Source organism: Ranitomeya imitator, chromosome 6 (genome assembly GCF_032444005.1).
Source record: "Ranitomeya imitator isolate aRanImi1 chromosome 6, aRanImi1.pri, whole genome shotgun sequence".
Lineage (NCBI taxonomy): Eukaryota > Metazoa > Chordata > Amphibia > Anura > Dendrobatidae > Ranitomeya > Ranitomeya imitator.
In genome coordinates, this window is record NC_091287.1 from 573,948,301 (window position 1) to 573,962,180 (window position 13,880).

A 13,880-nucleotide genomic window follows, 5' to 3' on the forward strand; every position below is an offset into this window, starting at 1 on the left:
TGCGCTTCCATGACAAAATGCAGACCTTGACGCAGTTGGTGCATGACAACATGACGAAGGCTCAGGCTGATTAGACGCACTAGTATGACCAGAACGCCTGAGAGCGGACCTACCAGGTGGGCCAAAAAGTGTGGGTGCTGGTCCCTGTACCAAAGGATAAGCTTCAGGCAGCCTGGGAAGGCCCATACGTCTTCCACCAACCCAGTCACCTACGTGTTCACGTTTGACCACGCTCAGGGTAGGCGAAAGGCCTTTCACGTCAACATAATGAAGGCTCATCACGAATGTGAACTTTACGTCCTACCAGTCTGCAGCCTGCCTGAAGACGGGGAGGAAGACCCCCTTGTGGACATGCTGGCCCAAGCCAAGGCCGGTGAGTGCATTGAGGACGTGGAGGAAAGCGCCTCGTTAACCGAACCCCAGCAGTCGCAGACCAAGCTGGAACCCTTCCGGGTCGTGTTCTCCAACCGACCTGGAAGGACTATGTTAGCAGTCCACAAGGTGGACATCGGGAATCATGCCCCACTACGGCTAACACCCTATCGGATCTCTGACTAGGTGCAGCAGGTTATCCGCCAGGAGATCTATGAGAGGTTACAGCTGGGGGTGATTCGACGGTCAAAGAGCGCGTGGGCCTCACCTGTAGTTCTCGTACCAAAGAAGGACCAGACCACCCGATTCTGCGTGGACTACAGGGGGCTCAACACCGTAACAGCCTCTGACGCGCACCCAATGCCGCGCATTGAGGAGCTGCTTGAGCGGCTAGCTGGCGCAAAATATCTGACCATTATGGATCTGAGTCGAGGATACTGGCAGATTCCCCTGAGCCCCGAAGCACAGGAGAAGTCTGCCTTTATCACCCCTGTTGTGAATTCTGTGGCAGAGCTCCCTCCTGTGGTCACAAGTGGTACTTCGGCTGATTCTCTCTATGAGCTTCCGTTGGTGGAGGAGAGTGGTACTGCGGCTTCTGAGTTTCCTTCCTCAGGTGATGTGGTGAAGTCGTTAGGTGCTGCTCTATTTAACTCCACCTGGTGCTTTGATCCTGGCCTCCAGTCAATGTTCTAGTATTGGACTTGCTTCCTCCTGGATCGTTCCTTTGGCCTGCTGCTCTGCATAGCTAAGTTGCTCTTGTGTTATTTTTGTTTGCTGTTTTTTCTGTCCAGCTTGCGTATTTGGTTTTTCTTGCTTGCTGGAAGCTCTGGGACGCAGAGGGTGTACCTCCGTGCCGTTAGTTGGTACGGAGGGTCTTTTTGCCCCCTTTGCGTGGTTGTTTGTAGGGTTTTGTGTTGACCGCAAAGTTACCTTTCCTATCCTCGCTCTGTTCAGAAAGTCGGGCCTCACTTTGCTAAATCTATTTCATCTCTACGTTTGTCTTTTCATCTTAACTCACAGTCATTATATGTGGGGGCTGCCTTTTCCTTTGGGGTATTTCTCTGAGGCAAGGTGGGCTTATTTTCTATCTTCAGGCTAGCTAGTTTCTCAGGCTGTGCCGAGTTGCATAGGGAGCGTTAGGCGAAATCCACGGCTGCCTCTAGTGTGGTTGGAGAGGATTAGGGATTGCGGTCAGCAGAGTTCCCACATCTCAGAGCTCGTTCTATGTTTTTGGGTTATTGTCAGGTCACTGTATGTGCTCTGACTTCTATGCCCATTGTGGTACTGAATTACCTAATCATAACACACCCTTCGGACTGTACAAGTCCACGGTCATGCCCTTCGGCATGAAGAATGCCCCTGCCACTTTGCAGTGGATGGTCAACTGTTATGATCCGGTGACCTTGGAGCTGCATGAGAACTTTCACTGGAGAAAGTGGCCACTATACTGACCGCAAACCTGAACTTAACTGTTATGACCTGGTGGTCAGGACAATAATGGACCTGGTGGTTAAGAGCACACGGAATGACCTGATAGTTACTGATAATAAGGACGAGCTCTGGGACGTGGGAACTCTGCTGACCGCAATCCCTAAACCTATCAAACACACTAGAAATAGCCGTGGATTGCGCCTAACGCTCCCTATGCAACTCGGCACAGCCTAAGAAACTAGCTAGCCCTGAAGATAGAAAAATAAAGCCTACCTTGCCTCAGAGAAATTCCCCAAAGGAAAAGGCAGCCCCCCACATATAATGACTGTGAGTAAAGATGAAAATACAAACACAGAGATGAAATAGATTTAGCAAAGTGAGGCCTGACTTACTGAACAGACCGAGGATAGGAAAGGTTACTTTGCGGTCAGCACAAAAACCTACAAAAAGACCACGCAGAGGGCGCAAAAAGACCCTCCGCACCGACTCACGGTGCGGAGGCGCTCCCTCTGCGTCCCAGAGCTTCCAGCAAGCAAGACAACAAATTAAATAGCAAGCTGGACAGAAAAATAGCAAACCCAAGAAATACAAGCTGGAACTTAGCTTCTGATGGGAAGACAGGTCAGAAGAACGATCCAGGAGTGAACTAGACCAATACTGGAACATTGACAGGTGGCATGGAGCAAAGATCTAAATGGAGTTAAATAGAGCAGCAGCTAACGAATTAACCTCGTCACCTGTGAAACTCAGAAACACCCACCAGAGGAAGTCCATGGACAGAACCAGCCGAAGTACCATTCATGACCACAGGAGGGAGCCCGACAACCGAATTCACAACAGTACCCCCCCCTTGAGGAGGGGTCACCGAACTCTCACCAGAGCCCCCAGGCCGACCAGGATGAGCCAAATGAAAGGCACGAACCAGATCGGCAGCATGAACATCAGAGGCAAAGACCCAGGAATTATCTTCCTGACCATAACCCTTCCACTTGACCAGGTACTGGAGTTTCCGTCTCGAAACACGAGAATCCAAAATCTTCTCCACCACATACTCCAACTCCCCCTCAACTAACACCGGGGCAGGAGGATCAACGGATGGAACCACAGGCGCCACGTATCTCCGCAATAACGACCTATGGAACACATTATGGATGGCAAAAGAAGCAGGAAGGGCCAAACGAAATGACACAGGATTGATAACCTCAGAAATCTTATACGGACCAATGAAACGAGGCTTAAACTTAGGAGAGGAAACCTTCATAGGAACATAACGAGACGACAACCAAACCAAATCCCCAACACGAAGTCGGGGACCCACACAGCGCCGGCGGTTAGCGAAACGTTGAGCCTTCTCCTGGGACAATGTCAAATTGTCCACCACATGAGTCCAAATCTGCTGCAACCTATCCACCACAGTATCCACACCAGGACAGTCTGAAGACTCAACCTGCCCTGAAGAGAAACGAGGATGGAAACCAGAATTGCAGAAAAACGGCGAAACCAAAGTAGCCGAGCTGGCCCGATTATTAAGGGCCAACTCAGCCAAAGGCAAAAAGGACACCCAATCATCCTGATCAGCAGAAACAAAGCATCTCAGATATGTTTCCAAATACACAATCAGGAATTTATCCAGGTACTCTCGGAAGATGTCATGCATAAAGGACTGAAATACTGATGGAGCATTGGAAAGCCCGAATGGCATAACCAGGTACTCAAAATGGCCCTCGGGCATATTAAATGCTGTTTTCCATTAATCACCTTGTTTAATACGCACAAGATTATACGCCCCTCGAAGATCTATCTTGGTGAACCAACTAGCCCCTTTAATACGAGCAAACAAATCAGACAGCAACGGCAAAGGATACTGAAATTTGACTGTAATTTTATTAAGAAGGCGGTAATCAATACAAGGTCTCAAAGAACCATCCTTCTTGGCCACAAAAAAGAACCCTGCTCCTAACGGTGATGACGACGGGCGAATATGGCCTTTCTCCAAGGATTCCTTTATATAACTCCGCATAGCGGCGTGTTCTGGCACAGATAAATTGAACAATCGGCCCTTAGGAAACAAACTACCAGGAATCAAATTAATTGCACAATCGTAATCCCTATGAGGAGGTAGGGCACTGGCTTTGGGCTCATCAAATACATCCCGATAATCCAACAAAAACTCTGGAACTTCAGAAGGAGTGGAAGACGAAATAGACAAAAATGGAACATCACCATGTACCCCCTGGCAACCCCAGCTGGACACAGACATAGATTTCCAGTCCAATAATGGATTATGAACCTGTAGCCTTGGCAACCCCAAAACGACTACATCATGCAGATTATGCAACACCAGAAAGCGGATATCCTCCTGATGTGCAGGAGCCATGCACATGGTCAATTGGGTCCAGTACTGAGGCTTATTCTTGGCCAAAGGCGTAGCATCAATTCCTCTCAATGGAATAGGATACTGCAAGGGCTCCAAGAAAAACCCACAGCGCCTAGCAAACTCCAAGTCCATCAAATTCAGGGCAGCGCCTGAATCCACAAATGCCATAACAGAATAGGATGACAAAGAGCAAATCAGAGTAACAGACAATAGAAATTTAGACTGTACCGTACCAATGGTGGCAGACCTAGCGAACCGCTTAGTGCGCTTAGGACAATCGGAGATAGCATGAGTGGAATCACCACAGTAAAAACACAGCCCATTCCGACGTCTGTGTTCTTGCCCTACAGCTCTGGTCAAAGTCCTATCACATTGCATAGGCTCAGGCCTATGCTCAGATAGTACCGCCAAATGGTGCACAGCTTTACGCTCACGCAAGCGTCGATCGATCTGAATGGCCAAGGACATAGACTCATTCAGACCAGCAGGCATGGGAAACCCCACCATGACATCCTTAAGGGCTTCAGAGAGACCCTTTCTGAAGATTGCTGCCAGGGCACATTCATTCCACTGAGTGAGCACAGACCACTTTCTAAACTTCTGACAATATATCTCCGCTTCATCCTGACCCTGACACAGAGCCAGCAAGATTTTCTCTGCCTGATCCACTGAATTAGGTTCGTCATAAAGCAATCCAAGTGCCAGGAAAAACGCATCAACATCACGCAATGCCGGATCTCCTGGCGCAAGGGAAAATGCCCAGTGTTGAGGGTCACCACGTAACAAAGAAATAATGATCTTTACTTGTTGAACAGGGTCACCTGAGGAGCGAGGTTTCAAGGCAAGAAACAATTTACAATTATTTTTAATTCAAGAACTTAGATCTATCACCAAAAAATAAATCAGGAATTGGAATCCTAGGCTCTGACATCGGATTCTGAACCACAAAATCTTGAATGTTTTGTATCCTTGTAGTGAGATTATCTATCCAAGAGGACAGACCTTGAATGTCCATGTTTACACCAGTGTCCTGAACCACCCAGAGGTAAAGGGGAAAATAGAGACAAAACACACTGCAAAGAAAAAAAAATGGTCTCAGAACTTCTCTTATCCCTCTATTGAGATGCATTAGTACTTTGGGCCACCTGTACTGTTATGACCTGGTGGTCAGGACAATAATGGACCTGGTGGTTAAGAGCACACGGAATGACCTGATAGTTACTGATAATAAGGACGAGCTCTGGGACGTGGGAACTCTGCTGACCGCAATCCCTAAACCTATCAAACACACTAGAAATAGCCGTGGATTGCGCCTAACGCTCCCTATGCAACTCGGCACAGCCTAAGAAACTAGCTAGCCCTGAAGATAGAAAAATAAAGCCTACCTTGCCTCAGAGAAATTCCCCAAAGGAAAAGGCAGCCCCCCACATATAATGACTGTGAGTAAAGATGAAAATACAAACACAGAGATGAAATAGATTTAGCAAAGTGAGGCCTGACTTACTGAACAGACCGATAGGAAAGGTTACTTTGCGGTCAGCACAAAAACCTACAAAAAGACCACGCAGAGGGCGCAAAAAGACCCTCCGCACCGACTCACGGTGCGGAGGCGCTCCCTCTGCGTCCCAGAGCTTCCAGCAAGCAAGACAACAAATTAAATAGCAAGCTGGACAGAAAAATAGCAAACCCAAGAAATACAAGCTGGAACTTAGCTTCTGATGGGAAGACAGGTCACAAGAACGATCCAGGAGTGAACTAGACCAATACTGGAACATTGACAGGTGGCATGGAGCAAAGATCTAAGTGGAGTTAAATAGAGCAGCAGATAACGAATTAACCTCGTCACCTGTGAAACTCAGAAACACCCACCAGAGGAAGTCCATGGACAGAACCAGCTGAAGTACCATTCATGACCACAGGAGGGAGCCCGACAACCGAATTCACAACACTTAACACCGCAACTAGAAGTAGGCGTGGAGTGTACCTAACACACCTAGACACCTCGTCACAGCCGGAGGACTAAATACCCCTAAAGATGGAAATCGGAATACTGTCTTGCCTCAGAGAAAATCCCCAAAGGATAGACAGCCCCCCACAAATATTGGCGGTGAGTTGGAGAGGAAAAAACATACACAGGCAGAAAAATCAGGATTTAGCACAGGAGGCCACTGTAGCTGGATAGGACAGGATAGGACAGAGTTCTGTGCGGTCAGTATAAAACCCTTAAAAAAATCCACAGCAGAATATACAAAAAAGTCCTACATCTAACTAAAGATGTAGGAGCGTATATCTGCAACTCCAGTGAAACCAACCAGACTGAGAAAACACAGACACAGTCTAATCTGGACAAAAGACAAACAAACGAACAGTTCTGAAAATAAGTCCACTGCATGTGTGCCACAGGAAAAGAAACAAACACTTATCTTTGCTGAAGTGGCAGATAAGCAGGAGAGGCCAGGCAGAGATCCAATACTTCCAAAGAAACATTGACAACTGGAAAGGGCTAAAGGATCCTGCACACCTATATATCCCAGTCAGAATAGTAATTATCCGATACACCTGGCCAGGACTGCGAGTCAGAGACAACTGCATTCCCACCAACAACCACTGGAGGGAACCCAAGAGCAGAATTCACAACAGTCAACCACCTGCTTCAGGGACTGGAGAAGTACGCGGTGGCATACCTGGATTACTTTGCCATCTTCAGTTCCTCCTGGGATGAACACCTGCAGCATCTCCAGGAGGTGCTCAGGCAAATTCACCGAGCCTGTCTGACCATCACACTGGCAACATGCCAGGTGGGCATGAGAGGTCTAGTACCTGGGGCACCGGGTAGGTGAGAAGTCCATAACGCCAGAGCCTGGGAAAGTTGACGCGATCGCGTCTTGGCCCACCCCCAGGACCAAGAAACAGGTGAATTCCTTCCTGGGCACTGCAGGGTAATATAGGCGCTTCGTACAGAAGTAGAGTAGCCTGGCAAAACCCTTGCTGGACCTCACCAGGAAGAAGCTACCCCACATAGTCAACTGGAATGACGGCTGTGAGGGGGACTTCCAGTCGTTGAAAACAGCCCTGTGCAACGCTCCTGTGTTGAAAGCAGTCGACAGCAGTCAACCATTCTTGGTGCAGTCCGATGCCAGCGAGTTGGGCCTCGGTGTTGTGCTCAGCCAGGTCGACTCGGGGAACCACGAGCACCCCGTGTTGTACCTGAGCCGGAAGCTTCTGCTGAAGGAGGTGGCCTATTCCACTTTTGAGGAGTACCTGGCCATAGTCTGGGCCCTGCAACGGTTGCAGCCCTACCTGTACGGGCGCACCTTCACTGTGGTGACAGACCACCACCCTCTGTGCTGGCTACAAGCCATGTGTGGAACCAATGGAAGGCTGCTAGGCTGGAGCCTTGCTCTCCAGCAATAAAACTTTACCATCAAGCAAAAAGTGGGCAGAGTATGGCAATGCAGATGGGTTGTCCTGCCAGGGTGAACCTGCTGAGGTGCGCATGGAGGAGTACCGAGAGGTCCTGTCTCCATAGCGCAGTCCAAGAGGGGGAGGTGTCACGATAATGCAAAAAAATGTCCTATTGTGAGTTTAGTTTCAAAAGGACATGGCTTTCTACACAAACACAATGCAGCTGCGACCCCCTTTATCCCCCCTCTGCATTCCTCCATGCAAAGGCTAAGCCTAGAGCAGGGACACTGAATAATTTGAAACTAGTGTGTGAGCAGGGTGTGGCTTTAAACTGCAGACAACTAATCCTGTAAAGCCACTCATTGTCCCTCTCCTCTCACTTAGGAATTCCTTTGTCTGAGACTTTGGAAAACGTAAATAACTAGCAGATCAGTGCATATTATTACTCAGCCCACTTAGTGATGTCACGACAGAGGGCATATCTTTTACGCATGCTGAGTAGCGAGTCAGTCTTGGCCCGGGAAGCAATCTAACACCAGCTTGGCAAAGCTGTTCCATGCATCTGGATGTATTCATCCTCCTAAGCCACAGGCCAGCCAAGATGATACCATGACATAACCTGTAAGTGTGCTCTTTTCAACGTTAATCCTATTTTATTTTGTAATCTGAAATGAATATACGAATTGTCTCCTTTCTAATATTGTTTTATAGTTTGTAAACACTGCCTAATTTTTCATGGATGGTAAAATATTTAGTTGCTAGCTTGTCTCTTCTGCTCTATACGACTGTGCATCCTCTGAAGTGAATTGCGCTACTGATTTGGGTTGGCTCCGGAACCGTTAATCGGAGCTGGTGGCAGCATACTTTGTTATGTGCTACCTTTGCAGCGACGGCGGCGTTGATAATTTGTTCTCGCCTGTGTGGGAGTAGTTATATCGCCTCGCTGCAGTGTGCCCAATAGCCAGTAGATAACAGGCAGCCTTTCTGACAACTAATTACCCTAGGTGCAGTACCTAATCTGACCTGAAGGTAAGGAGGGCGCCAGAGAGCTGCAAGTTCCAAGCCGGAACTGGAAAGTGGGATATAGATAAATCCCCTTCTGAAGGAACAAGGGGCAACCAAACAACCCCAGTTCATGACAAATTGGTGTGAGTAGTGGAGACGATAAGGATATCCTCCCTGGTATCCCTGACATACTGCTGGGATCCATGACATAGTTTTGGCAGCACGATGTGAGCCATGACAGGAAAGCTTCCTTTATCCCTGTATACAGAGATACATGATAAGATCCTGTCTGTAGTCACCACTAGGAGGAGCTCCCTGTATACAGAGATACATGATAAGATCCTGTCTGCAGTCACCACTAGGGGGAGCTCCCTGTATACAGAGATACATGATAAGATCCTGTCTGCAGTCACCACTAGGGGGAGCTCCCTGTATACAGAGATACACAATAAGATCCTGTCTGTAGTCACCATTAGGGGGAGCTCCCTGTGTACAGAGATACACGATAAGATCCTGTCTGTAGTCACAACTAGGGGGAGCTCCCTGTATACAGAGATACATGATAAGATCCTGTCTGCAGCCACCACTAGGGGGAGCTCCCTGTATACAGAGATATATGATAAGATCCTGTCTGCAGTCACCACTAGGGGGAGCTCCCTGTATATAGAGATACACAATAAGATCCTGTCTGCAGCCACCACCAGGGGGAGCTCTCTGTATACAGAGATACATGATAAGATCCTGTCTGCAGCCACCACTAGGGGGAGCTCCTTGTATACAGAGATACACGATAAGATCCTGTCTGCAGTCACCGCTAGGGGGAGCTCCCTGTATACAGAGATACATGATAAGATCCTGTCTGTAGTCACCATTAGGGGGAGCTCCCTGTGTACAGAGATACACGATAAGATCCTGTCTGTAGTCACAACTAGGGGGAGCTCCCTGTATACAGAGATACATGATAAGATTCTGTCTGCAGTCACCACTAGGGGGAGCTCCCTGTATATAGAGATACACAATAAGATCCTGTCTGCAGTCACCACTAGGGGGAGCTCCCTGTGTACAGAGATACACGATAAGATCCTGTCTGTAGTCACAACTAGGGGGAGCTCCCTGTATACAGAGATACACGATAAGATTCTGTCTGCAGCCACCACTAGGAGAAGCTCCCTGTATACAGATATACATGATAAGATCCTGTCTGCAGCCACCACTAGGAGGAGCTCCCTGTATACAGAGATACATGATAAGATCCTGTCTGTAGCCACCACTAGGGGGAGCTCCCTGTATACAGAGATACATGATAAGATCCTGTCTGTAGCCACCACTAGGGGGAGCTCCCTGTATACAGAGATACATGATAAGATCCTGTCTGCAGTCACCACTAGGGGGAGCTCCCTGTATACAGAGATGAATGATAAGATCCTGTCTGCAGCCACCACTAGGGGAAGCTCCCTGTATACAGAGATACATGATAAGATCCTGTCTGTAGCCACCACTAGGGGGAGCTCCCTGTATACAGAGATACATGATAAGATCCTGTCTGCAGTCACCACTAGGGGGAGCTCCCTGTATACAGAGATGCATGATAAGATCCTGTCTGCAGCCACCACTAGGGGAAGCTCCCTGTATACAGAGATACATGATAAGATCCTGTCTGCAGCCACCACTAGGGGGAGCTCCCTGTATACAGAGATACATGATAAGATCCTGTCTGCAGCCACCACTAGGGGGAGCTCCCTGTATACAGAGATACATGATAAGATCCTGTCTGCAGTCACCACTAGGGGGAGCTCCCTGTATACAGAGATGCATGATAAGATCCTGTCTGCAGCCACCACTAGGGGAAGCTCCCTGTATACAGAGATACATGATAAGATCCTGTCTGCAGCCGCCACTAGGGGAAGCTCCCTGTATACAGAGATACATGATAAGATCCTGTCTGTAGTCGCCACTAGGGGAAGCTCCCTGTATACAGAGATACATGATAAGATCCTGTCTGTAGTCGCCACTAGGGGGAGCTCCCTGTATATAGAGATACACGATCAGATCCTTTCTGCAGCCACCACTAGGGGGAGCTCCCTGTATATAGAGATACATGATAAGATCCTGTCTGCAGTCACCACTAGGGGGAGCTCCCTGTATATAGAGATACACAATAAGATCCTGTCTGTAGTCACCATTAGGGGGAGCTCCCTGTGTACAGAGATACATGATAAGATCCTGCCTGCAGTTGCCACTAGGGGGAGCTCCCTGTATATAGAGATACACGATCAGATCCTTTCTGCAGCCACCACTAGGGGAAGCTCCCTGTATACAGAGATACATGATAAGATCCTGTCTGCAGTCACCACTAGGGGGAGCTCCCTGTATATAGAGATACACAATAAGATCCTGTCTGTAGTCACCATTAGGGGGAGCTCCCTGTGTACAGAGATAGACGATAAGATCCTGTCTGCAGTCACCACTAGGGGGAGCTCCCTGTATACAGAGATACATGATAAGATCCTGTCTGCAGCCTCCACTAGGGGGAGCTCCCTGTATACAGAGATACATGATAAGATCCTGTCTGCAGCCTCCACTAGGGGGAGCTCCCTGTATACAGAGATACATGATAAGATCCTGTCTGCAGCCACCACTAGGGGGAGCTCCCTGTATACAGAGATACATGATAAGATCCTGTCTGCAGTCACCACTAGGGGGAGCTCCCTGTATACAGAGATACATGATAAGATCCTGTCTGCAGCCACCACTAGGGGGAGCTCCCTGTATACAGAGATACATGATAAGATCCTGTCTGCAGTCACCACTAGGAGGAGCTCCCTGTATACAGAGATACATGATAAGATCCTGTCTGCAGCCACCACTAGGGGGAGCTCCCTGTATACAGAGATACATGATAAGATTCTGTCTGCAGCCACCACTAGGGGGAGCTCCCTGTATACAGAGATACATGATAAGATTCTGTCTGCAGCCACCACTAGGGGGAGCTCCCTGTATACAGAGATAGACGATAAGATCCTGTCTGTAGTCACAACTAGGGGGAGCTCCCTGTATACAGAGATACATGATAAGATCCTGTCTGCAGCCTCCACTAGGGGGAGCTCCCTGTATACAGAGATACATGATAAGATCCTGTCTGCAGCCTCCACTAGGGGGAGCTCCCTGTATACAGAGATACATGATAAGATCCTGTCTGCAGCCTCCACTAGGGGGAGCTCCCTGTATACAGAGATACATGATAAGATCCTGTCTGCAGCCACCACTAGGGGGAGCTCCCTGTATACAGAGATACATGATAAGATCCTGTCTGCAGTCACCACTAGGGGGAGCTCCCTGTATACAGAGATACATGATAAGATCCTGTCTGCAGCCACCACTAGGGGGAGCTCCCTGTATACAGAGATACATGATAAGATCCTGTCTGCAGTCACCACTAGGAGGAGCTCCCTGTATACAGAGATACATGATAAGATTCTGTCTGCAGCCACCACTAGGGGGAGCTCCCTGTATACAGAGATACATGATAAGATTCTGTCTGCAGCCACCACTAGGGGGAGCTCCCTGTATACAGAGATACATGATAAGATCCTGTCTGCAGCCACCACTAGGGGGAGCTCCCTGTATACAGAGATACATGATAAGATCCTGTCTGCAGTCACCACTAGGGGGAGCTCCCTGTATAGAGATACATGATAAGATCCTGTCTGCAGTCACCACTAGGGGAGCTCCCTGTATACAGAGATACATGATAACATCCTGTCTGCAGCCACCACTAGGGGGAGCTCCCTGTATAGAGATACATGATAAGATCCTGTCTGCAGTCACCACTAGGGGAGCTCCCTGTATATAGAGATACATGATAAGATCCTGTCTGCAGTCACCACTAGGGGGAGCTCCCTGTATATAGAGAAACATGATAAGATCCTGTCTGCAGTCACCACTAGGGGGAGCTCCCTGTATACAGAGATACATGATAAGATCCTGTCTGCAGCCACCACTAGGGGGAGCTCCCTGTATATAGAGATACATGATAAGATCCTGTCTGCAGTCACCACTAGGGGGAGCTCCCTGTATATAGAGAAACATGATAAGATCCTGTCTGCAGTCACCACTAGGGGGAGCTCCCTGTATACAGAGATACATGATAAGATCCTGTCTGCAGCCACCACCAGGGGGAGCTCCCTGTATACAGAGATACATGATAAGATCCTGTCTGCAGTCACCACTAGGGGGAGCTCCCTGTATACAGAGATACATGATAAGATCCTGTCTGCAGCCACCACTAGGGGGAGCTCCCTGTATACAGAGATACATGATAAGATCCTGTCTGCAGCCACCACCAGGGGGAGCTCCCTGTATACAGAGATACATGATAAGATCCTGTCTGCAGTCACCACTAGGGGGAGCTCCCTGTATACAGAGATACATGATAAGATCCTGTCTGCAGCCACCACTAGGGGGAGCTCCCTGTATACAGAGATACATGATAAGATCCTGTCTGCAGCCACCACTAGGGGGAGCTCCCTGTATAGAGATACATGATAAGATCCTGTCTGCAGTCACCACTAGGGGAGCTCCCTGTATATAGAGAAACATGATAAGATCCTGTCTGCAGCCACCACTAGGGGGAGCTCCCTGTATACAGAGATACATGATAAGATTCTGTCTGCAGCCACCACCAGGGGGAGCTCCCTGTATACAGAGATACATGATAAGATCCTGTCTGCAGTCACCACTAGGGGGAGCTCCCTGTATACAGAGATACATGATAAGATCCTGTCTGCAGCCACCACTAGGGGGAGCTCCCTGTATATAGAGATACATGATAAGATCCTGTCTGCAGTCACCACTAGGGGGAGCTCCCTGTATACAGAGATACATGATAAGATCCTGTCTGCAGTCACCACTAGGGGGAGCTCCCTGTATACAGAGATACATGATAAGATCCTGTCTGCAGTCACCACTAGGGGGAGCTCCCTGTATACAGAGATACATGATAAGATCCTGTCTGCAGTCACCACTAGGGGGAGCTCCCTGTATAGAGATACATGATAAGATCCTGTCTGCATCCACCACTAGGGGGAGCTCTCTGTATATAGAGATACACGATCAGATCCTTTCTGCAGGCCAGGACCAGGAGTAGAATGGACGTTACTGATCACATACTCTGGGGCGATAGGTCAGCATCTTCCGACAATACGATCGTGCTCCCCTTACTTGTGGTATGTAGGGGGCACAAGGTCCGTGATTGGACGGTATTTCCTTCCACCATTTGTCATCTGATCAC